A 26,581-nucleotide genomic window follows, 5' to 3' on the forward strand; every position below is an offset into this window, starting at 1 on the left:
TTCATTGTGGCTTGGCTTATTATGGCAAGAAAAATAATAATGCGTAAATCAATAGGTACATATTTCTGGGTGAGAAGAAGAGAATTCGCACGCAACCTCTAAACCTTCGTGACACGCAGTGTGTTGTGGAATAGAATCAATAAATCTATAATGCCATTCTCAATTCCGCCTCGCCGAGCACATCTCCAGCTGTCCAGATGCACCCTGGTAGAGGGGGCCTTAGTTCTAGTTTTATTTGCAGTTGTGCGCTTTAGAGAGACGCCAAAAATTGTCACGCATGTACTCACAAACACAAGAAATTTATCACTGGGAAGTCTGCATCCGACATGTCGATGTAATTAGGTGATGCTTCTGCAGAAATAATGAAAAGAAAAACCTTCGTAAATCCATGAGCTAGAATAATTTTTCTCGATGTGCGCTAGCAGAAATCACTTTATAGAGTACCAAAAACATGTATATGAATATATGATCCACCTAGACCCCAAAACCGGGAAAAAATTTAATTATATTTCTCCGCGTTCTTGTTTTTGACATTAAGGCCGTAATAAACATATATATAGAATACCTTACCGAAAATTGAGTGGCGAATTCAGACGTACAGAACAAGAAAAAACGTGGCATTTAAGTGTTCGGATGAGAAGCGTTTTCATTTCCCCAAGAGTAATGTGAAATATGATGTTCATTAGCTAGAATACTGAAGCATGTGGATAAACAACGAGCGATGAATTGAGGTAGCTGGCACTGATGGATTTGTTGGAGCACGCATGATTTCCCGAGGCGTTCGCAACAGTACGATGTGCAAATATTCAAATATGATGTAAAAATAAGTTTCCATGGATACAAAAAATCGTCGCGTGTTTGTCCACACCTTTGCTGCTGTTTTATTTGTTTAGGCAGCAAATAACTTACAGAATTAGTAAAATAAAAACCAACTTTACTTTTGATGTGTATTTTTCTTTTTCTGCAAGCAAATATTCCGCAGTTTTTCTCACCAGAAATATGTTACAGCATGCGCATTTAAGCCCTTCTGCAACTGAACTTCATTCAGGGAACCGATTTCTTTTACTTCGATTCCACTGTTTACGAACACTTTTTTTTCTAGCATCTACCACCTGTGCGTATGGTCACTTACCTTCTCATGCCATTGCATTTCCAGCTCAGAAATTTGGGCGAGGTGGTGCTATACTTTGTCAGCTTATGTAAGTTGTAATAAACCCTGTGATATTTGAACCAAGCCAAGCTTGGTTAACCTCCCCGTCTTTCCTCTGTATTTCTCTCTCTCTTCATGTACTATTTCGGCTTGTTTTATATAATACGGTGTAAACAGTCTTGATCACTTGCGGTGTTTAAAAAGTTTGCGGTACTCATGTTTTAGTGTATTTGGGAATTTTACGACCATCCAATCACATGGAGGTGATTCAATCGAGCTGAAGTAATTAAAATCCAATCATTTAGCATTAAAAAAAAGCTTAAAATACGTGAACAAGTTTAAATACGAAATAAAAAAAAAGGACTCCGTTGCGCATACAAGTGAGACTGCGCCAAGCAGTAAATGACAGTCGTGATTAAAAGTCCTTGGAAGTAGCCACAGTGGCGTGAAAACAAAAGATGAATAACAATCTTATCAAGGATCGATGAGGAAGCGTGCGTCAAGTTTTCGACACAGAAATTTTTTGATTGTGTCGGCAAGAACTACATGTGGGTCTACTTAACCCTGATGTCAACAAGCGACATAACATTTTACTTTGTGAAATATAATCGAACTCTTTCATATTTATTTGGCACATTCACCAAGTTGACCGCATTGCTCTTTGGAAATACTATAACGTTTTTATACAATCAATGTTATGCACGTTAAATTATAGTGTTGGCTAATATTAATATGAAGGCACCATCGGGGTACGCATATTACTCCGTCTATAATACCGGAGCGAAACTCTTTACAAGCTACTATACTTTCACTTTTGTTTCTCCATCTCCCCACGTTACCTTTCATGTGCTAGTTACTTTTATTTACATTGATATGAAGAAGATATACTTCATTGCAGACATTTTGTACTGTGTGTGTTGTAACCATAACATTTTGAAAAAAAAGAGTACCTCGAGTTGACATACAATTTTCTTTCACCTAAAACAGTTTTGCCAGTTTTCAGAGAGCCTACATTGCCCAAACATTCACATAGCCCATACGCAGTCGGTATCTGGATACTCAATTGTGTAATATAGTGACAAGCAGCACGTTTTGCAAAAGCTGCATGCCAAGTCTTTTAAACAACCTCATGTCGGAGTGCTCAAAAACATATATATATTCCTTGAATACATAAACACGCTTATCGAGAATGAAAATAGCAAAAAGAGATGGCAGACAGCACAGAAAAATAAGGTAATTCGGACGTGCCCAGTAATCTGATATTCCGGCTCCTTCATTTATTTTCTCCCTTTCATTGAGTGAGCCAATCGAGCTTCATTCTGTGCTCTCTGCCCATAGCGTTTCAAGTGCGTCAGCTTCACTTGGGTAGAAGGCGCTCCCAAATAGCAACTCAGGTGCCTCTCGTCCTGCCGTCGTAAGCATGTTTGGTTGTTTGTCCAGCAATCCTGCAAAAAAAAGTTTTTGTGGGCAATGTGTTGGTACGTAAGTGAATTACTTGCACTCTTGTTCACACTGGATATAGAAGAAAATGGTGAATGTTCTCATCACGTTTATTTAGACAATCCTCTTTCAGAACGCAAGCTTAGTTTACACAACGTTTGAGTATACGCGTCCTTGCCGGAACCACGTCTCATCGTAACATAATTGGGACTCTTGAGGACCACAGAAGTGTACTTAAATAATACTGGAAATGACTGAATAGCGGCTACAAAAAAATAAAGAGAGTTTTGGTTTCTATTAGCTTATGAATTTTTAATACTGAATTCATCACCGATGTAACGGTGATGATTTGGATGTGTATTACGCTTTGGTACTAGAATAATAGATGACCTCGTCAGCCAATCCTCACTGAATGTTCTGTACAGCGAATGCATTGTATAGGAACAACTGTGTTTTGTACTACGGTTTCTGCTTTTCGTGGCGCCTCTGCAAGAGCAAGCATATATGCGATTTATACGACTGAGTTCCCTCATATGCCTTTCTTCTAATAAGTTCAGTTTGAAAATGAACCTGTATTACAAACTTGTCGTTTCTAAACATGATGACATTGGTATGCTTTAGTCACAACCACCTTCACATCGACTTCACTGTAGCCCAACGCGTCAAATCTGTCACATATATATATATATATACCACTGCAGATTTAACAAAACCAGAAAACCCACTTTTCAGTCAACTCGGAAAATTTACACGAGAATTACTGAAAGAATATCGCTGTTGCTTGGCTGCTCCTTCCAGAAGCCATTAGCAGTTTTCAATCGCACAGTGTTCTTTAGTAGTGATTGCATTTTCAGATCGGTAGCGCATTATGTGGAAATGCGATGAGTCACTTGGCTGCAGTAGGTAGGGAGGTACTAAATTTTGCGACAATCTAGGAGCGCGCAAGCTAGAAAGAAGGAAACCGCTTTAGAGGAATGACATGATTGTGGGTGCAATCCGCAGTTTGGCAGCACGAGTGTTCGGAGCAAATCTATCTCAGACTGACCAGAGAAATCATGGAAGCAGAGCAGATTAGGGCGAATGCGAGTGCGTGCATCAGTGTTCCCTTCGTTGCGCTAAGTGATAATGAAGTGTACTTTTAAGTAGTTGAAGGAGAAAAACGAAACATTTTGGAAGAGTTTCGTTTTGTTGAGGTGACGTTTCTCGGTTATAGTTGGTTGAGCCTGAGTGCATCGTTGTTCTCGTGCAATTTTTTTTTCAATATAAAACTGCAGTTGTGAGTGAGCGTCTCTCGTGTGAAGTGATTTCCTTCCGTCTGCCTCGTTCACTAATATATTTCGATGTTATCTAGCACCAGCATTCCACTATCTTGATGTAAAGTTTTATGTGGTCCTGAAGAAACCATCTTTAAGTTTCCATTGATTGCTTCTTTTGCTGTTGTGAGTTCAATCGCGCAAAGGTGAACTGTTGTGGGCATGCCATGTTTGCTCGTAAAACTGCTACGAAATTCTCGGCTACGAATGTTGGCTTCCAACTATACATTGAACTTACATTGGGCTCTACATTGGAAGAAGTACATGAGCAGTTCTGGAGTGTGTCACGTAGGTCCAGGAATGGCTGCTCGAATAATATATGTGTAAAACTTATGAACGTTGGCTTTTTCATGCATGGGCATTATTAGCGAAATATAACAGTTCAGTGAAAAAGAACAAACAGAACAAAAGAAGCTAGAGAATTTGAAGCTCTAATTTGCTGTAATACTTGCGTTGGGTCTAGTTTGTACACAGCCAAATAAAAAGAGAACTTCTTAAGCGCAAACAACACCGAAAATTTGAAAATTAAAAGGACGTGAGGAAAGAAACAGATTAATGCGAAATTAACAACTGCTTTATTATTCTCAGAGCATCGCACCAAATTTGCTCACCCGCCTCATGCTCGGACCGTAGCTCACTCATTGTCTTTTTTCGTGCTGACGCCCAAAGGCTGGAACGTTCTCTCTGCCGGTGCCATGCCACACTCCAGCTCGGTAGTCTTCAAAGGAGGACTTGTCAAACATCTGTTGTGTTAATTTGTTTTTGACCACCCCTCACGTAAAGCCCCTATACCGGGGCCTTTGAGGTAACAAAAATAAATAAATATGTCAAAACCCATATACATTGTATGCGCATGCACAGGTTAGCCTTGTATACGTACTAACTTATAAAATTTCATGTTATATCACACCGCAACACCTGAATACACACGCGTAGTTTCATCTTCCACACGTAAAGCACAATATCCTAAGATGTGCTCAGAAGATTCATATGCCGTGGCACGCAAAGAAACTGAGGTGTCGCTGATACAATCAGCTACGCTTTTCTGAATGTGATCTAGTCTCAAAGGAAGCTGCACGTCTTCATTCGTGCTTCTGCCTAGAAACAGCGCATCATTAAATCACGGTGCCAACTCAATGCAGGAATTCAAATGAGCCTCAAAAATGTGCCCCTTGACCTACTTTGTTAGCTAGTTTTTAATCATGTTCGTTAAGATGTTCAACTATGCATCTTCCCGTATGCTCAACGTAGAACTTGGCACATAATAGAAGTATGGAGTATACCACACAGTTCATGTAGGAAATGAGGAAGATACTGTGTTTTATTTGGCACCCACGTTTGCTACTGTAGCTCATGTGCGGGAGCACAACTTTGAGATATTGTTGGCCGTGGAGGACACCAAGGGGACAGCATGCCTGTTAGCAACTTTCTTGAGTTGATGTCTGACCTTCGAAACAAGGCAGCCCGCAACGAAGCATAAAACTGCTGTGTCCTGTACGTTTCCGTCTAAATATAAAGGCAGAGAGTGAATGTTTTGATCCTTCGATAACGCTGCTGTTGCGGCCAGAGCCACCGTGCCTTTTTTCCCCATGTAGCTCGGGGAGTTTTCCTAAGAGTACAGCGTTTTCACGTATCCGACGCTAACAAAGACATATTTGCAATGAACGTACGTGTGACCCGCTTAACGTTGGTAGAAGTAAGAATTGCGAATGCGGCGCTGCACCTTGTCGATTGTTTCACTCATGCGTATGTTTCGTAAGTCATGTAGCGTCGTATACTTCCCTCATAGGAAACCCAAGCTGAAGTCAGGAAGAGACGCTCGCATTGCTGAAGTGTGCGTTACTATAGTGATAGACGCTGCTGGAAAAGGTGGTTTGTCGCCAGATTTTGCATGCCAACGGCAAGGACACGTAGCACGTGCACTCTTATTTAGCTTCAGAGCACGGCAAGTCAAGAATAATTTCATTGTGGCGCACCACAGATGCATTTCGAGGGCTCAGCGCATCCTCGGAATAGGGGACGACTCTCATATGGGGAAAGTAGGTGTATCGTGGAAGTGTGGAAGTTTGAAGTTTCAAACCTGAACTCAGTTTTTTCTCCTGCAAAGAATTTCGGGAAAACTTGGACTTTAAAACATTAGCGCCGAGATGCCCGAAGCAATCTACCATAATCATTGTAGTATTACGCTACCTTGAACCTATAAATGATGTGAAGAAACGACTATGTCAACAGCTCTATCAACTCCGCTCGTCATCTTCCTGACACTTTGGCTGGCTCCGGTCCTATGGGCACACCACCGACTACATCAGTAGTTTATTAGCTGTTATCGCCGAACCTCAGAGCTGTTTCTCGCTTTTTCTACTAGTTGACATGCAAAATATTTTATATCGACTAGAATGTTCCACAAGAACGCGCGCATTTGATTGAATATGGTGTATTTTCTTGCGCAAGTGACGATATGCTAGTGCAGTGACTTTGTCAGTGCCTACTCATTTTTATCAGTAAACCGATGGCTGGAACTATATAGCTGATTGATAAAAAGCAATACGCATGTGCACGAAAGTATTTCCACGTGTTAATTTGTGAACGCGTACTGAATGACAAAGCTGTGTTTTCACGTATACGGAAAACGAGTAACACGGCTGCCGTCCCATACGGCCGGCGTACGTATTGCGTACGCAGCGCGCCATTGACCGGGCTTTGAAGGGAGGATTGATTTAGGGGACGTGATCTGTTCAATCAGTCTGGTTCTTTTGTTCAATGTCGACCGCATTCACCCCGAACAAAAAGACGCCACATAGGTTGGGCTGCCGCCCTAGCGTGTGCATCGTGGGCAAAAGAACAAGACTTCGAGTTCGCGTTGTCCACATGAGCATTCCTTTATATACTTCATCACGACTTTTCCTAGTTCTTCTCTTTGTTTTTGTTTTTGATAATAATGTTTTTCTCGGGAAGCAACGACGTTCTACCGCTGAAGTGCCGTTTGCATGTGGCACAGGGTAGAACTCAATGTTCTTGCTCTGGGCTAGCGGGAAGAGCACTAAAAAAGAAAAAGATGTCAGTTTTTCAGAGAATTGATGTTTTTTTTTCATAGACCGAATTTGCGTACGCTGTTTTCACTATGCGACTGCTTTTTTTCTATTCTGTGTCAATCGAAAAAAAAGTTTGTTGTTCCTGAAGTCAAATTTATTTGCCTCTTTTCACTTGCAAATAGAGCAATCAGCCACAGTGCACGCCTATGCATGTAGGAAATATACTTCCTAATTACTCAACCATCCTCCCAAGGAAACTTGAGATGTCACTAGCGAGCGATTCTGCTTGTCTTATCATGCAATGGTACCCCATGGGTACACAGCGTTATCTCACACGCTATGTCCCCCTATAGGTATGAACCAAACGTCTGTTTTAACCCATTGTTTCAGCAGCCGGAGCTATCGAGAAAATTTTTCGTAATTACTCATTTCACAGGTTCTACAATTAAGAAGCGTTCTTGGTCATTTTTTTTACAGTTTTGGCTAGCCGTGTATATCACCCCCTTGAATGAGAAGCTACACGTGACCGCTTCGCGTGGACGAGATTTTGTTTTAAGGATCTTTGATCGAGCGTGCACTTTCCCCCCTTTTTTATCCCATGCGCTGGCATACGATTCTTTTCCGTGCTTGTTATTTCAGTGCTTTGAAATATGGTTATTCGACCTCGCCATTCCTCGAATAAGCGAGCATTCACCGACGTTCACCGTGGATGTTTTTCTTGGCAGCACCACAAGTCTTCTGCTCCCGGGCCCTCCATAAAAATGCGACGTGGCGTCTCCTGACAAGAGGAAGCTTTGAGGTTGCTGCCTTATCAGAGCTCCTTCCTGAAGGTTGAAACGGCAATAATGTTTCTGTTTTTAGCAAGTTCATAGTGTACTACTCTTTAACCAAATCTTTTCAGGAGCACGTAGGTGGGCATGGTGGTCTAGGATCACTTTTTTTTTCAAGCGTGGTCTAGCATACTTTTAAGCACTCTTGTAACTTGTCCACTTTGTTTACTTGTTTTAGAAATAAATGAATGTGGAAAAATAGGAGCTAGGCAGGAAAATAGGTGTGAGCAGAATCGAACTGAACTGGTAAAATTTAAATTACACTAGCAATACAAAAATTGCGATTGTAAAGAAAACCTTAAGTAATACACTGCAATATGAAAAGTAAATCTTGTTCATGCTCTATGTACACTTTCTGAAACATATGAAGTATATGATTGACAGCTCGAAGCCTACTCTGTCAAAGCAAAAATTATATACATACCTCAATATAAGGTTCATCAAATCAGCTGTAGGGCACTCCGATATTTTTTTGTGGCGAAGACCAAAAAATACCAGTTTCACGAACAGCTCCTGTGAAATAAATAAATGGTTTTTAAGTTATGCATGTTGAGGTCCCACGAAGCCTGGTAAAGCCCGGTTTACACTTGTATATTATACTGAACTGGAAAACAACCCGGTCTTCACGCGTTGTCGTGGTGGTCTTCTGGCTAAGATACTCGGCTGTTGACCCGCAGGTCGTGGGATCGAATCCTGGCTGTGGCGGCGGCATTTTTGATGGAGGCAAAAATGCTATAGGCTCGTGTGCTCAGATTTGTGTGCACGTTAAAGAAACCAAGGTGGTCTAAATTTCCGGAGCCCTCCGCTACAACATCCCTCTTAATTATATTTCTCATAATCATAACCCCACATATCTATCACATTATTCTGGTCTTTTCTCTTTTTCCTTTTCACCGTTTTTCTACATGTACCAGTACAAGCAGTGAGATGAAGTGCTCAGTCAGCAACAATTTTGTCTCTATGATTATCTTCTCGTCGATATTCTAAGCCAGGAACCTGAAATACTAAATTATTTTTGAAAATCTTCAGTCACTCCAAAAGCACGGATGATCATTTTTGTGAAAGGTATTGGAAGTGCAAAAATGGTTTCTATTTCCCGACGTCATTTCTTTTTATACGTGCACGTTTTTACTACTCTCTGAAATGAGAACACCATACGAGTCACACTTCCATAGCGGACAGTTAGGAATTGCATAAAGCGCCAAAAAGCTTCGTAAGAAGACATTACTGTTAAGGGACTGCCGCACTTTTGCTCGCCTGCGCATAAGAGGGAGCCTCCGCCACGTTCCAGGTTTCAAACGTCATCTGGTCCGGACAGCTGCACCGGCTAATTAAGTCGCCGGTCGATAGCCGCCCCAAAATATGTTTCTTTTACTGCTGATCATTACGCCTAGACAAGAGACCATTTGTTCTCATTGTCTATCTGCCGTACGGAATATAGACACTCAATGGAAGGCTTCTCCACTAGTGGTATTTGCGCAGAGCGGTAACGTTCAGCGAAGCAGTTGCACATTTATTGCCATTCTTACTCCATTCTTATTGCTGCTTTGGCTGACGCAATGGTATGCGAGAAGCACCTTTTTTGCGTAGAATACTTTATAGCCAACAGTCTTCAATATTTGCGCTTGACGAGCTCAACTCACACCTTCCTCGTTCTTCCTATTGCTTCATTTTTACCCTTCTAGTGTAAGCCTTATGTTGCCGAAGCTTACCTGTATGTTTGCGACTAAGAGTCAATTCTTGCAGCTTTAATATCCGGTAGGACTGATTTCTTTGTTTCGTTTTGGGATAAAACAACTGTTCATTCAATTTGGATCTAGAGAAAAAGCTCATCATGGTACCATAAAAAAAAGTGGTGATTCCGCCAAGCACGTTTCGGGAGTGCGAGCTTTCGAAATCGTCGTGTTTGAGAGGAGGTATCACTATCTTTCTCGCATAGCTTGATACTGGTGAACAAAGCTCCATTTGCTGGCCCATAAACTAACTGCACTTACTTTATTGACCTCCATGTTGTAGCTCTACCATCTCTTGGTTTCAAATCGCGGTTTCAAGTAAACCATCCTCACATTACAAAGACAGGTTTAGCTTCACTGTTGATTTTAGATTTGATTCAAAGTAACGCTTCGATCAGCAAAGCAGTACTTCATATTTTTTTCAGAACATGGTTTGTTCCAAGGTTTTGACAAAGATATACAACCTTGGTGAAAGTCGGAATGTAAATAGGCCACACAACTATCACCTTGTGGTATGCCGGCACTTACTTGAAGTGGTGACTACATGTCGAATTTTATGTGAGAAGTTACCTTTGTTTAGACTATGGCTTGTAATTGCTAGAGCAAGGTGTATTCTTGAGCTGATAAGAACTACACTTTTTACAAGGAAGAGCTCCTTTTATAGTGTTCAGAATATTTGAAGAAATGAGGAAAGATTGAATAGAGCATGTACTTACAGCAAACTTTATTGCTGAGAAAGAGGGAATATATACGCTATAAGGGGAAGGTGAGAACAAAAAGAATGCACATACAAAAAACTGGTGAATAGCATGTTGATTTGCGGGCCTCATCTGGAAAGATACTGAAATTCACAATCTAAGTATTGGATCGATGAAGCACTTGCGCAATCCTCACTTGAATTGCTAATGAAACAAGGCTTCATAAATTTGACGTCGAATTCAGCGTGGTAGGAAAAGATAACTGAAGACCATAACATCAGCCATGAATGACATTAATTAAAAGTGTTACAAAAAAAGCAAGGCGAAACGCAACACTCAGACACAAAAGCGGCTTGTTTTAAATACATGACTATTCGCAATGTTCTGAGTAACCTTATAAACCTTCCTCAATGAAAAAAAAATTATAATGTAGGCATCATCCGTTGCCAAGTTTTGAAAGCTTTATAGAGCGCGACTTTCGGGCGCATGCCCTGCGTTAAGCAGCGTCGCCGTAGGTGACCTCGTCGCGTGCACAAGCACGTTGCAATGGCATTGGACAGGCCCCACCAACACGTACAGCAGGTACGACTGTGAAACGAAAGCAAAAGAGAGAGAAATAAATAAAAGGAAGAGACAGGGAGGTTAGCCTAGACGAATAGGTTTGCTACCCAGTACGGTTGTGGGGAAAAGGGTCGGAAAGAGGATAGATATAGAGAGATATAAAATAAATTAGAAAAAAAACCACATGCGCACACATTCAGGGAGTTCTGATCGCAGTCGTTTGGACAGGCCTGTTGAACGCAAGAAGCACAGGAGCGCCTTCACAGCCTTCTTCTGCGACATAAAGTCCTGTCGGCAGCGCAGGATTCTTTCTTCGGAAAGAGGCTGGTTGTTCAGTTCATCTAGTTCATTACAGAGTGACTGTCTCTGGAAGCAGTATTGTGGGCATTCACACAGAATGTGCCAAGTTGTTTCATCACTGCCACAGTGGTCGCATGCAGCAGTGTCAGCCATTCCTATGCTGAACGCGTACGCATTGGTAAATGCGACGCACAACCATAATCTGCACAGCATAGTAGCGTCTCGTCGGGTGTGATTTCAGAAGAATTCGAAGACTGAGAGTTGGGTCTAAAGTACCTAACCGTGCATGGATGAAATGTGACTCGTACCATTATGACGAGGTGCGCTTGGGAGCAAGCGTGCGGAGTTTCCGTGCAGCGCCAGTTCTGGAAAGTGGAATTGATATTTCATCGCTTTCAGTATGGGCAGAACGGGCAGCTCGATCGACCCGTTCATTGCCAATTGTTCCACAATGTCTTGGAAGCCATTGAAAGGCTATTTCATGTCCTTCCTTAATGCGTTGGTGAGTCTTTTCTGCAATCTCAAATACCAGCTGTTCGTACGGGCCGTGGCGTAAAGGTGATAGAAGGGATTGCAGTGCCGCCTTTGAGTAACTGAAAATTGTCCATTTTGTGGCTGTTGGTCGTTGATGAATTGCAATGCGGCACGAAGAGCTGTGAGCTCTGCTCCCGTCGATGTCGTAAGGTGGGAGGTCTCGAATTTTCTTGCCGTGTCTTTTATCGGTATAACAAATGATGCCGTTGAACTCTTCTGTAAAACAGAGCCGTCGGTGTATACGTGTATACAGCCTTGATACGTCTCGTATACCAAGAGCAGAGCAAACTGTCTTAGAGCAGGTGACGACATATCTGCTTTTTTTCTGGATGCCAGGTATAGTTGCCCTGATGTTAGCCCGAGTCAGGCACCAGGGATGAGTCGGAGGCCTGGCGGCGGGTGTGCAGCATGTTTGCAGAGATTCGCGATGTGTGGTGACCGTTTGGCAAAATGACGAACATGGTCTATCTGCTGGAAAAGAGGCTAGGTGGTGGCAGGGTGTCCGAGCAATATGCCTTATATGTGTCCTGAGTGCCTCAACGTCGATATGTGTTGTGATGAGGTGGTCACCGGCGATACCTATAGTAGCCATTGTCGACGCACTACGAGGCAAGCCGAGGCGAATCCGGAGTGCCTGGGACTGAACACTGTGTAGCGTTCGAAGGCTTGTTTTGCTTGCATTGGTCAATGCCGGTAAACTGTACCGCAGAAAACCAGGAAAAAGTACTCTGTACAGCTGTAGCATTGCACTGGAAGACATTCCCCAAGTCTTCCCTGCAAAGAACTTCAGTATATTACAGATGTCCATGAACCGTTTCTTCATGTGCGAAACGTGATCACTCCCTGATAGATTCCTGTCAATTATGACACCCAAAAACTTGTGCGATCGAACGTATGGTACAGTTTGACCATTGATGCTTATAGTGTACTTATCCATAGGCTTTTGTGTAAAAGCTACGAAAGCGCATTTCTCGGAAGAAATTTCCAAGCCTCGATTTCGTACGTAGCGTAATGTTTCAGTGGCAGCTTTTTGAATTCTCCCTCGTAACTGCAGGCGTGGAACAGCCGATGCCCAATCGCAGATATCATCTGCGTACATTGATAGCCTGACCGTGCTTGTCAGATGCTCAGTGGGAGCAATCAAGGTAAGATTGAACAGCACAGGGCTGAGTACGCCACCCTGGTGGACGCCATGGTGGCTGTAATGTGGAGAGGTTGGACCGTCTTCAGTGCTGACAAAGAAGAATCGCCTTGACAAATAACTACGTATCCAGTGATACATCCGACCACCTACTCCTATATCTTCGAGAGCGGTAAGAACAGCTTCATGCTTAACGTTGTCATACGCCCCTGTAATGTCTAGGAACAAAGATGCGCAGACACGCTTACGGCCTTTCTCATGTTGAACGTAAGTGACCAGCTCGACTACGTTGTCAATCGATGCTCGACGACGCCGAAATTCTGCCATGGCATCTGTGTAGATGTTACACTCCAAGAACCACTCCAGGTGTCCCAGGATCATCCTCTCCATAACTTTGCCTACACAACTAGCCAGTGCGATCGGACGATAAGATGAGAGCTCCAACGGTGACTTGCCTGGTTTCAGAAGCGGAACTAGGCGACTTGTCTTCCAGCTTGTCGGGGGCGTTCCATCTTGCCAGGATTTGTTGTACAACTCCAAAAGGAGGATTATCGCGTGTTCACCCAGATAACACAAGGCCCTATAAGAAATTCTATCGGGCCCTGGTGCCGACGTGCGTCCACACAAAGCTAGTGCTGCTCTAAGCTCCACAATTGAAAAAGGCATATTCATGCGGGAATCCAGTGTTTGTGGACAATAAGTCGAGGGCAACAGGCTATTGGGCACTGCGAGTGGCCCAGATACTCTGGCACAGAAGCCTTCTGCCACGTCAATGCCGCGTCTCTGTTCAGAATGTGAGAGAGCCCTGAATGGTGACCACTGAGTGGGTTTTGTGCGGAGACCTCGTACCATCTTCCACAATTGGGATAAAGGTTTTCGTGGGTCAAGTGACTCACAAAAACAGTCCAGCGTTGTGACTCGAGATTATTTATCCGGCGCTGAATCTTCTTTTGTATACGTCGAGCAATCCATAAGTCTTCTATTGCCTCCTTGCGTCGGTATCTTCGTTCAGCACGCCGTCGGATTGCTCGAAGTCGTTCTAGCTCAATGTCAAATTCTGTTACTTTGGGAAAGCAAGTGAGGATACACGTAGTATCGTGTATTGTGCTTTTAATTATCTCCTCTATGTCGAGGGATATGTTTGCTTCGCATCGCTCTTCCATGCGAGATTGAAATTTCAACCAGTTCACTCTCTGAACACTATCGCGTATCTTAGCATGGGACAATCCTTTGATTTGGACGTAAGTGGGATTGTGGTCACTTGCGTGCGTTTCTATGTCTGGAAATCACTCAGTCTGCCTAACGAGGCCTCGTGAGACAAAGGCCAGGTCAAGGCAGCTGCTATACCTTGAACCACGTAGGAACGTTGGACTGCCATCATTTAGCAAGAAAAGTTGGTTGTCGGAGGCGAAAGACACCAACTTTCTCCCTTTAACATTGGTCTTCAAACTTCCCCAGATTGTATTATGGACGTTGAAGTCACCAATTATTATGCATGGGTGAGAAGTTGCTGACAGGATACCTTGTAGTCTGGTATGGTCAAAACGGCTTGACCGCAAGAGGTAGGCACCCACAACCGTGATGGTAAGTCTCCTTTTCACTGTTATACTTATATATTAATTGTCGTCATGGGGTGACACTGAGTGATGGATGTAGGTGAGGTCGCGGCGAATAAACATCTGAATTTGCTATTGTCCGCAGTTGTAGACGACATGAATGACTCATTACCAGAAAGTCTGATTTCTTTCTGCAAATTTGGCTCACAGATGACAATGATGGGGAACATATTGGTGTAGACGAACCGACGGAAATCGGCGATGCTTTACCTCAGTCCCCGGGCATTCCATTGAATAATCCCTGCCTTTCGGACCTCTTCTCTGAGAGACAGTGGCTGGTGAGCCATTATTTCCTCAAGCGCTGCGAGTACTGGACTCAAAGCATCCAGTAATTACAATGCACTTCTTGCTGATGGTGTGTACATGTTGCATAACAACAAGCGAATGGCGTTAATTAGGGGTCGCAAAAGAGCTATCACTTGCTCATCGGTGTTCCGCAAGTCCTCCATTGCAGCAGCTTGCTCTGAAGAAGACGGCTTCTGCTGCGGCTCTTCTGAGCGTTGTGTACGCGTAAGTGGAGGCCACTCTTCTGTAGAGACTTGCCTGCCCCTTTGCTCTTTTCCAACGTTTGTGTTTGCCGTGCTGGAAACTGCATCTGGCGATCTTTCCTGATGCGTCGACTTATAGCCTGAAGGTGGCGCTGTTCGACGTGAAGACCTTTGACGGCGACGTCGTCTTCGCCGGATTTTGTCAGCAGCTTCTTTGTGGGTTGAGCTGTCTCGTACCATTTGCTTCAGAAAAGAAAATTTTTTCTTTATGTGCGGACATTCTTTCGAAGAAGCCTTTTGAGCACCCTAACAGTTAGGACACTTCAGTGTGGTAGCGCTACAGTTGTCTTCCGCGTGTGGTTCGGCGCACCGGGGGCACGCTGCTAGCTCCTGCAAACATCCTTTACATGGCTGATCTTCTGACAATTGAAGCATTGTACGGGTATAGGAATAAACAGTCGAACTTGTTGATGAAAGTGGCCAACCTTCACGTATGCGGGAAGACAGTCACCTTTGAACGTTACTCTCAAACAGCGTGTGTTACCAAGCCGTTCAACGCTGACAATGACGTTGTCTTGGCTCGCTGGTTTTATAAGTATTGGAAGGTCTGCGTTTGGGATTTTCGTGTTAATGTCGTAAATGACTCCTGATGTGGTCGCACAATCGGCTAGTATGTTGGACCTAACTGCAATGTTTCCCAGTTGTGTTACTTATTGCAGCGTGCTCAGCACACTCGGGTGCACAACATCGACAGTCAGGATGTTTCTTCTTGTATTAGGCCGTACGTCTTTAATCTCCTTCGGCACAGTGTTCGGGAAATAAAGCGAAAGCGCTTGCCTGTTCAGAGCATGCAGACTTTCGGTAGCGTTCTTTGGCACGAACAGGATGGAATGGGGTCATCGCTGGGGCGCCGTTTTCACGGTGGCTGTACTTGACACCGGCGATGGATTGATGATCCGTCGCTTGGCCTTGCGGTGCAAGACCGGTTCAAAGCCGTCGTCTGAAGACTCGTCGCAAGATGCGGAGTACAGCTCAGTGTCATTGCTCTCACTGTAAGTGTTTCCTCGCTTCCTCGAGGTAGTGGCCGCGGTCGAACCGGAGTCTGACGTCACCTCGTGAGGTTGTACATCTATTACCGCACCGTACGGGGCAATATACCCCACAACTGCAGCGAAAAGTCCAGAAAAGCACTGAGACGAGCGAGATGTAGAAACGAAAGCAAAGTATGTGCCTCATGTACAGGAGAAAGCCAAGAAGACTGGTACGCGTAGCACTTGGTCACCCTACAGACATCAACAAGCTGTATCTCACCAGTGTAGGTGGAGACTTCAGAATCTATCTTGGGATAGCCAAGCTACACAGAACGCTAGCCGACAAGTTTCTTCGGTTGCTATCTTACACATTCAGAACTGTCACGCCTAGGGGCTACAACAAGATTTAGCAGCCACACTTCTTGGTCTGTGTGCTCCCTTGCCGCACGTTCGAAGGACATACATAATTGAAAAATTTGTTTAAGTACACTAAAAAACGGACGGACAGAAGAGGCTGAAAAGGACAGCGCTTGTTCTCCCAACTGAAGGTTTATTCATCAGAAAAGGTATTTAAAGCGGATACATAGTCTTTCGCGCAGGTGCATCAGAACAGGGTGCAACAGAAACCTCTCTTTTCAGGATTACAAAAATTGTACATATTATGTATCATTTGTTCTATTTTACAAGTACTAGGTGTCCCAATACGCGTACTCTTTATCATGCAGCACAATCGTAGCTTGACTAACACAGTCATGTCCCCTCTTTCGGATGTGGTAAGATTCCACCATCTCACGTGTTAGCTGATCCTTGTGTCGAAATAATATATCTGTTTCTTTAAACACAGGACAACATCCGCAGCTACTGCAGTGATCTGCAAGATGACTTTTGCCCGATGCCTTAACAGATACGCGATGTTCTCCAAAGCGGTCGTTCACGCATCTTCTTGACTGGTTATTGTAGACTTTTCCCCAATGAAAAGGACGTCATGTATACTACTCTTTTTACGCACTTCACGAACATGTTTCTGTGTTCTACGGAGCAAGCTTTCGAACCCATGGGCTTAATAATGCGTGGACATGAGCTTGCAAGTTTGGTTTTTGCCGAAAACTTCATGGCTACGCTGTATCTATTTCCAACGTGCTTTAAGTTGTGTGCCAACTTGTGCACGTATGGAATGAGAGCCATTTTCTCTCGCTTCTCTCTCTCCGAAATAGATCTTCGTTTTCTGCCCGTCATTTCTCTGGCTAGGACCGTGCACACTGAGAAAAATAACTGCTTCGGGTAGCCCGCCTTCTGGAATATTTCCACCTGACTCCTGAAACTTTCATTGATTAGATGCCCACACAATTTCTGCAAAGTGGACATAATAAGAAATTTCACTATCCACCTGTTTACCAAGTTGGAGTGCCCAGACGCGTTATCTATTACTGGCTTGGCACTTCTTGGTTGATAATACCAGCAAATGTGTTCCCTACCAAGCTCTAATTTTAAATCCAAGAATTGCAACTCGTTATTTTTAGGCCGCTCGGTAGTAAACTCAAGGTCCATGCTACTTTCCTTAAACACCTTTACCACGTTCAGGACCTCTCGGGAAAGATCAATGCCATGCGTGAATATCAGGAAGCCATCCACACACCTGAAAACATGTTTATCGATTCCAGAAATGTGCTGCTCGATTCCCCTGTCAAATTTACTCAAAAATATTGCACTAAGAATAGGTGCAACTGATGAGCTCAATCATATTCCAGATCGCTGTAGGAAAGGCTTATTTTTCCAAGAAACGAAAGTAGAACTTAAATGAAACGACAGCAGATCCAGGCATGACTCTAACATGCTGAACTGCTAGGAAAAATGAAAAAAAAAAATGGGCTAAGCTTTGGGCTGATATTTGAATTTCTACTTTAACATCATGCACATAATCTTCGTCCTGGTAAAAAAAAAAGAAGATATCATTCCTTGATTCGATCTGCAACCCTCTTCAGATGGTAACTCCCCTACTATGAACAGAAAATGTTGGTACTTACCTGACTTCTGTTCTTCTTCCACTATGTTTTTGAAGATCACATGAACGAAGTAGTGTCTTTAGCATACGCTGTGATAGGTCATACTCAAAAAAAGTGAAGCTGCACTGTGGTGCAAAGTGTTAGATGCAGGAGCCTAGATCGCTATATATCCATCTATTCTGATAAAAGAATGTTTATTACCACCGCAAAAGGCAATTAGGTAATGCACTGTGGCTACTTCATTACGCACATTTACAAATAGAGGACCTTCGGGAATTCTAGTAGTATCAACAAAAAGAATTCTCGTGGCAGTATGCAAACTGCGCTGCACGAATAGTGTTCACATACTAGGAGAGACTTTCTGACGCTAGTCTGCAGCAGCTCGTACGAGAAAAAGGCTTGAGGAGACGCGTAATATTGTTCTTGCATTTCTTTATTCGGCCATTACTGCTATGGTCGCAAAAGACGCCCGCAGCGGAAAATTCAGGCTTGTGTGTGGCTGGCATGGCAAATATGAGGATTCGCGACTCGCCTGTTTACCTCCAGGTAGCTAAATTAGCTGGCAATGAAGAACAATGAACGTGTGCGCACATGCCTGAAGCGATTTCGGTGTCTCTCATGGCACTGAAACATGAAAGGTGAGCATGTTTCTTTCTTCTTTTTTGACCTGAGTTTTCCTACTACGTCGCTAATGCAACTTTAGTTAAAGTGATACTGCGCTAAACACGAGTGAAATTTGCTTCAAATCCGCTCATTTCAGCGATAACACGAACTAAAGGCGATCGAACAAAAACGACGAAAGAAATAAGGAAAAGAACACTTCGAAGAGGGGTGATTAAGCCATTTATATGGGCAGTTGATGTGCGTGGTACTCTACATGCAAACACACTTGCAAAGATGAAACAAACACTTTCTGCAAACCCACTTTAACAGAAACCTACTCCACGCAATCGCTTCAGTTAGGAAGAGAAGCATGGCACCTTTGGCAGGAACTGCCTTTGTTTTGTCGCCCGTTTACTTTCTTGTGTGCTGTGTGATTAGTACACGCTGTATAAACTTACAAACTAAAAGCAACGTGTTGTTAACGGCGTGTGTAGTTTATCTCTTCGGGGATTAATGGCGCCGCCTCAATTATTATTCTGTTAATGGACTGATGGCACCCGTTTAGTAGCTGCTACCCATGCACTATTTCCTAGAAACTAACTGTAATTCCGCGCAGATCCTCTGAATGAAGCAACATTTCTTTCTTACATTCACACCACAACGATGTCTCCATAGCTGCCTCACCCAAGAGGAGTCGGTCCACTGAACTACTCTATGCGGAAGATATTTTCATCCGAAATTCACATTATGTATTGATATCTAGACACTGGCTATTACCATTCATATATAACGTGTTTTTTCTACGTGGCGGCTAGCAAATGACGTGGGAGAGAACACGCTAAAATTATATAGTGGCCGCGCTCACACTATTCCTATGAGATATTGCTTTATTTGAGGCGAGCTGTAGCTGACACGCCCTTATGATGATATCTACAAATAACGAGGTTATACAAATGATGATGACACGTCCAGTTGACAAAAAAGAGTTGGCGACTGCGCGCACAATATTTAGTCATGTAAGCTTTTCTCCATTCGCAGGGAGTGCGCCAACCAAAGACGGTGGTGCGCCAAGTAAATGAGTTATTTTTCTGCATATATAAAAAATTTCTGCTTTCATTCAGTGCATTCACAGTTAAATCTTCAATGAGGTCCACCCACGTTGTCATATCTCGTCCAGTTCCCTTTCTGAAACCGCTTCTACAGAAATGATAAATTACTCGCATTGCACGCGTCAGAGCACACAAATGCCTGCATGTTGTCGGCTACGGCGGCGTTCTGCAAATCACAAACATTTAGCAAATAGTTAGTCCCACAGGGCAAAGAATGAAGGGCACAAACATGAAAAATAAGTGGAAGGCGAAATAAAAACAACAAGGCGGATCCCAGGTAGCGTGAGAATCCATGATATGTGAAGCACGATTGAGGAAGTTTGACATGTCACTTTAAAATCAGCATATAGTTACGAGGCGGACGGGAACTATGCCGTGGAAAATTTCCATGTCATGATTACCATGCTTGGGTCTGTCTGTCATTTATCGTCGTCGTCTATTCACGTCAAGTGAAAGCAAATTTATTATCACGTGACATGATATGTGGGGCTAGCGAAACGGCCACGAACACACTATGAGCGTAGCATGTAGTGATGTTCTGCATCACACGCATGTCATCATTATCATGTTTGGACGTGTCATATACCTTCGTTTTCTATAAACGTAATGCGATATCTAATTTGGGATATGTGAAGCTAGCGAAACGGCTATGAGTATGCTATGAGCGTAGCTTGTAGAGATGTTTTACAAACCATGCATATCATGATTATCATGATATGCATGGCGTGGCGTGTAGGGATGTTCTTACATGACCCGCATCTCATGATGATAACAATTGCACCAGTCATTTACCGTCGTCATCAATTCAAGTTCCGTTATACCTGATTTGGTATATGTGAAGCATACGAAACTACTGCGAGCGACCCATGAGCGTTATACCAGTCATTTACCGTCGTCATCAATTCACGTTCTGTTATACCTGATTTGGTATATGTGAAGCATACGAAACTACTGCGAGCGACCCATGAGCGTGGCGTGTACATAAATTTTATGACATGGCTATCATGATTTTCACGTTAAAGTCTGTAACTTATGTTCGCCATGCAGTCATGTCATATCATACCAGTTTTGCAAAATGCCATGCGAACGAAACTACCGCAAGAGCAGCAAGACCATGAAAGGTAAATTAAGACAATAATGACATATATGTCGTGATTTTCATGTCGTAATTAGTCAAATAAGCTTGTCATTTAGTCATGTTATGCCATACCAATTATGGTGATCATACCATTGTCAAGGTGGCCAGGGGAGCTAAAAGCCGTTTGCAGCTAAGTAGATAGGCTTTCTAAAAGTCACCGCAGTTCGCTAAAAAATGCTCCGCATTTAAAAATGTTGATGGAGGCATTAACCAACCGAAGGCTTGAAACAGCAAAACGGCCTGAGTGGCACTGCGCAATGGCTCAAGTACTTCAGCCGCAGCTGTCACACCGGCGTCCCGCAAAGATGTCGGTGAATTTTCTATTAGCGGCTTCATACAACTTCAGTTAGCCCACCAGCAGCCACAGCCGACTGTGTGCATGTGAACCGGGACCAATGAGCAGAAGAACGAGCGAAAGCGGGACCGCTGCCTAGACTGCTGCTTGCGAGTTAGCGAGAAGACGGCCATCTCTTGGGTTACATTTAGAGCATTCCACATGCCCCGCCGCAGTGGTGTAGTGGCTAAGGTACTCGGCTGCTGACCCGCACGTCACTGGATCGAATCCCGGCTGCGGCGGCTGTATTTCCGATGGAAGCGGAAGTGCTGTAGGCCCATGTGCTCAGATTTGGGAGCACGGTAAGGAACCCCAGGTGGTCGAAATTTTCGGAGCCCTCCAATATGGCGTCTCTCATAATATACACCTTTAGTCGGGCTTACGTAACGAGCCCATAGAGAAACATACTATATAAAGAGTGGCCACTCGAGCATCTTCGTGGCCTAGCAAGATAGGCTCAGACCGACCGCTAGATGGCGCACCCATGGTCGTTTCCCCTCTTTTGTCACGGCATATAACAGCCGCCTCAGGAGGTCAATGAAAAATTAGTTGGCATCAAATTTTTGAAAAGAATAAACTTTAGTGAATTGTGCAACTTTCCACATCCGCTTTACAACGTGTCGCACTGAGGACGTTTAATGCTTTAACACAAAAATCGGTAAAGTTTGACTAGAAAGTGTTGTTTCTCTGTATTTATTTTGCTCATAGGGTATAAATTCATGTGATTTAGATGTGCTGTAGAGTTACTCCTTGCGTGCACGGATGAGTGTGTAGCCTAGTCCTAAAGACACTTGCTTTCTTAGGATGAAGTTACGGGTTCAGGTTCCAATCTCCGCATCGGAAAGAGAAAGATTTGTTATTTTATTTATGCAAAAGAAATTATTGGGTCTGACCAGCCACTCGTGGCGCTGAAGGCAGCACAGTAGCTGGGCCGCAGGGCCCTACGACAGTGTCCGCTCTTTATGTAAGTATGTTTCTCTATGACGAGCCCACGCATACGCATCAATGCCACGGGAGAGAACTGCGCTAATGCAGTACGTAAGGCATCAATTCCAGAAATGTGCAGTGTACGCACAAAAAAAAGCGGTGTGCGTAAACGTGACGAGGCGAAGCGTACGCGTTCTGACACTCTCGCGATATTTTGATTGATATAGAAACCAGATAGCTAAACGGCAGTGACGGTGTTGAACGCAGAGAGCAACAAAGTCCGCCACAAACCAGTATATTTTATTTTGAGAAACAATGTTGCGCTGCTACCGCAGGAGGGCGCTAAAATGCACCCAAAAGCTGCTTTATTTTTAAGGGCATACGTCCAGTTGAACCAAACGTATCTTGATATTGTCACGTAAGAGTGAGGGTAGCCCGAAGACAGGAGACTGGGAGGCTCGTAGAAATAGAAGGGAATCCGTTTACTTGGTGGACTTGCGCCCACTAAAGGAAAATATACACATCGGCTTAGCGGGTGGCGGACAGTGTGTTCGACGGCCGTCGGAGAACAGAATGCCCCACTGGATTGCAAGGCGCATCCACTATCCAAGATATAGTCGTCGTAGAATCTGGGGCTATCTCGTAATCAACGAATGGTCGACGTGCAGGCCACAATCTTCGCAGATGAAGCGCGGTGCATCCTGGACCACGATAAGGCCGCGTGCCGGCGGTGTCGGCGTGCGTAACACTATCCGGAATACGCTTCGCGGCATTGCTCCCCTCCTCAACGTAAGCATCGACCTGATGCTTTGTTTAAAATAAAACAAAAACAAAAGTACAACCTGTGCGAAGGTGAATGGCAAACAAGCACGAATCACGCGCACATAAAAAAAAACATGAGATGCAAACAGGGAGCGTCTTTTAGCGCGCATGATAGGGCTTTAAACGGGCGACGTGTACCGCTTCTTGTGCGCGGCGTCGTTGGGATGAGCTAGCCCCATCAGCGACCACTTCATAGTCCACTTCACCCACTTGACGGATGACTTTGTATGGGGCGAAATAACGGCGGATGGATTGTATGAGTTTAAAGTGATGACATTTGAACTTTGTTCCGCTCCAGCAACCTTCCAGCGTCTAATGGACACAGTGCTGGCAGGACGCAAGTGGCAAATATGTCTCGTATACCTGGACGATGTGGTCATCTTCGCCTCCAACTTCTGCGACGACCTGAAAAGGCTCCGGACGGTACTGGACGCAATTAAGTCATCAGGGCTGACATTGAAGCAAGAAAAATGCCATTTTGCCTACAGTTCCTTGGCCATTTTATAAGCAAAGATGGCGCACGACCAGACCCTGAAAAGACAGCCGCTATCGCACAGTTTCCTCAGCCGCAAGATAAGAGAGAAGTGTGCCGATTCTCAGGACTGTGTGCCTATTACCAGCGGTTCGTCAAGAACTTCTCACAGATTGCTGACCCTTTGACACAGCTCACCAAGTCGGACGCCCCTTTCAACTGGAAAGCTGCGCAACGTGAGGCATTCAAAGAGCTTAAACAACGTTTACAGTCGCCGCGGGTGCTGGGTCACTTTGATGAAAATGCCGAAACTGAGATACATACAGACGCCAGCAGCATCGGCTTAGGTGCCATTCTCGTTCATAAGCATAAGGGCTGCGAGCGCGTCATCGCGTATATAAGCCGCTCACTGTCAAAAGCAGAAGTGAACTATTCCACGTCCACAGTGTAAGAGGTTTATTAGGTGAGAGAGCGCCGCCGCCCAGTGCGTCGACGTAAAGTTCTCCTTCGGGGGCCGGCCGATAGATGGCGAAAGTGATTGCGGCCCGCTCAATCGGCTACGCTGCGTGTGCACGCTGGTGCGAACGCAGCCGCGGCGCGACGAATGAAAAATATATCGTTCCAGTGAGCGAACATTGGGAGTTCATCTGCGAATCAAGCGAATCTTTGCTTGCACTCCTTAATAGCCGCTGCACCTACCCGTACAGCTATGACGAACTGCGATTGAGTAGACGTCACATTGGCCCCAGCGTGTGGCGTGGTTGCACAAGTTTCATCGTATTCTAGAGACAACTGCTGCTACTTGTTTTTTAATTTTATTTAGAGAAATTGCAACAACATTGAATGGACAGCACGGCAGGAACAAGACATTAGATAATAATCGATTTTTTGAAGTTCGATCCTCTATCTTTTAGCAGTCATAAGGTTGTCTAACATGACACTCCTGTCAGCTTTTACGGTAAACTCTACCTGAAACCACAATCGAAAAACAACACCAACATTTTTCTATCCTCTAAAGTAGCCATTGTAATTTATTCAACACATGTTTTCTTGTTTCTTCACCATTTATTTAACTATTAGCAGCGTTCTCAAAACAATAACAGTGAAACATACAAACTGAGTACACCTAAACTTATACGCGAATGAAGGTTATAAAAGCGGTACTGCACTCGTCCCGACATTAGGTGTCAAACATGCTTTGACATTTTTCGCAAGTCTGCACGCTCAGACAATCGATTGTTTCAAACAAGCTTTGACATTTTTCGCAAATATTGGCTGTTTGTTTCGTTCTTCTTTTTCAATTGCCTGCAGTACTGCTGCATGCGCAGGCACACGTAATAATGCAACAGCTTTGCCAGCATTTCTTCTTTGTGAGCACTGCATGGAAACATAAAGTTGTGATTCTCCAGCACAGCATCAATGGTTTTGTCGTATACATCTCGGTCACTAGCATGTTTTACAAAATGCTCTTCAGTGATTTGAAAAGTTCGAAGAGATGCATGTTTGGGTGTGTCAGCCAGCCCTTTGTTTTGCAGTTCACTAGGTCGGCTTCAGGGACATTTACAGTGCCTTTTTTTCCCGCAAGAGCCTCTTTGCAACTGGTGCAGCATGTGCAGCTGCCAACCTTCCGGGATACGAATCCTGTGACGTAGTAGACGATGCAGTCAACTACTGTTTCGTCTGAGTCGTCGAAGTCGAAGAGGTCTTCGCACTCCCAGCTTCCTTCTTCAATCAGGCCGTCAAGTTTTTCTTTCAGTTGATCTAATTTGGCAGGGTGTTGCAAGGATGGATCACTGTAAATATTTCTTAAATCCGCCTAGGTGACAACAGAAGCTTGCTTGTTTCCAGTAGTTGTGGAGTTGCCGAACTGTGGTGTCTTTAGCAAGGAATACAGGCTCAGCATGTGTTATAGCTGAAGGAACGTGGGAAGTGTAGGGTGTTCGTTCTGCCCTCCAGCTTGCGTGACGATACCAAAAAACATTCCAACGAGTCTTGATTCATTTTTGCTGTTAGAACATACTTGAAACCGCACTCTTTCAGTAGGTAAACTGAAAGCCCCCGCACCGACTTAATTGTTACACGTAAGCCTTCAGCAGTTGACTGCGTCAAAAAAAAAAAACGTCTTTGAACATCTCACCTTTCACGACCTTGGTCTCCCAAGAGTCTAGCCACACAGATGCAGCTTCTAGGACAGAAAAATCTTTGCATCCCAGTTTTAGGCCTTCTGCAGGGAAACGCTGGTTCATTGCATCAAAGAGGTCATTTAAAAAAAGGGTAAGCTGGAATGTCGGCTCGGCCTTAGTTAGACGTGGTGCGCCTTTCTGTGCGTAAAACATTTTCCCGTTAGCTACGCGTAGTTACTAAAAATCTGTGTTGGAAGCTTAACTCTCATTTTCAGCATCTTAGATGGGTTTACGTGATTATACGTTATTTTTGGGCACACTCGAAGTTCACCACAGTGCTTGCTGTCTGCAACGAACAGGGCATCATGGCATGACCATCTAATGAGCTTGCCATCTTTCATCAATACCTTCTTGTCGTATAGTCGATTCCTAATGCACTTGAAAAGGTGAGGGTTGTCAGATAGGATATACACCTTGCTTGAAGTGTCCAGTGGGTTCTCGAATGCATTCACCACGCTGCCCAGTGCGCCGCTGATCCCAAGCTGCTTCCACATGGAGCGGTTGGTGGATGCTCCATCGCACAAAACGCCGTCAACGAACACTCCGGCCTGCTCAAGTTTCACGATGCACTGAATCAAAAGCTGCGCCAAAAGAGTCCCCTTAGTCGGTCCTTTGGACGCAAACATTGCTACGGGCTGTAAATAGTTCTCGCCCAACGGGGCAAAAGCGAAAACCAGGCCGTGATCTGCGAGCTCACTACTCTGATTCTTTGTTTCTCCATGATCAACGAGGCCAGTGTATGTCATCGTTTTTGAATGGACAGATATTTCCTTTCTTACTTGAATTTCGTCAAATATCAGCATCCCTCTACGCTGAAACTGTGGCTTAGAGGAAATCTTCATCTTTATGCTTTGAAAAAGTTTTCATCAAAGCCACACTTGAGGCCAACCATGCTTATGTACTTTCTCATCGTAGTGACGCATGGACAGGGCAGCACGTCATTAGTGCGCAGAAAAGCGTATGTAGCTGGGCTGCGGATGTTCAGAAGAAGACACAACAGGAGCCAGTCATCCGTATACCACCTGTTTGTTTTTGAGGTGCACATTGCGGCCGATATGCACTCTTCTAACAGAAGAAGCTGCGCTGGTGGCAAGTTGAGGCCCTTTGATTTTTCAGAGACGTC

General features: G+C 44.1%; 1 long non-coding RNA gene across 2 annotated transcripts in view; it reads right to left on the reverse strand.

The window, feature by feature from the left end:
- Positions 1-2,402: 2,402 nt before the first annotated feature.
- The window catches only part of LOC142768591 (uncharacterized), a 76,290-nt gene continuing 52,111 nt past the window's right edge, over positions 2,403-26,581 (reverse strand). For both annotated transcript variants that reach the window (XR_012885347.1, XR_012885348.1), the window contains exons 2-4: positions 8,190-8,278; positions 4,515-4,646; positions 2,403-2,595 (exon numbers count right to left, since the gene is read on the reverse strand). This is a non-coding gene — a long non-coding RNA (uncharacterized LOC142768591). The remainder of the gene's footprint in view (positions 2,596-4,514; positions 4,647-8,189; positions 8,279-26,581) is intronic.

This window comes from Rhipicephalus microplus, chromosome 8, assembly GCF_043290135.1.
Source record: "Rhipicephalus microplus isolate Deutch F79 chromosome 8, USDA_Rmic, whole genome shotgun sequence".
NCBI lineage: Eukaryota > Metazoa > Arthropoda > Arachnida > Ixodida > Ixodidae > Rhipicephalus > Rhipicephalus microplus.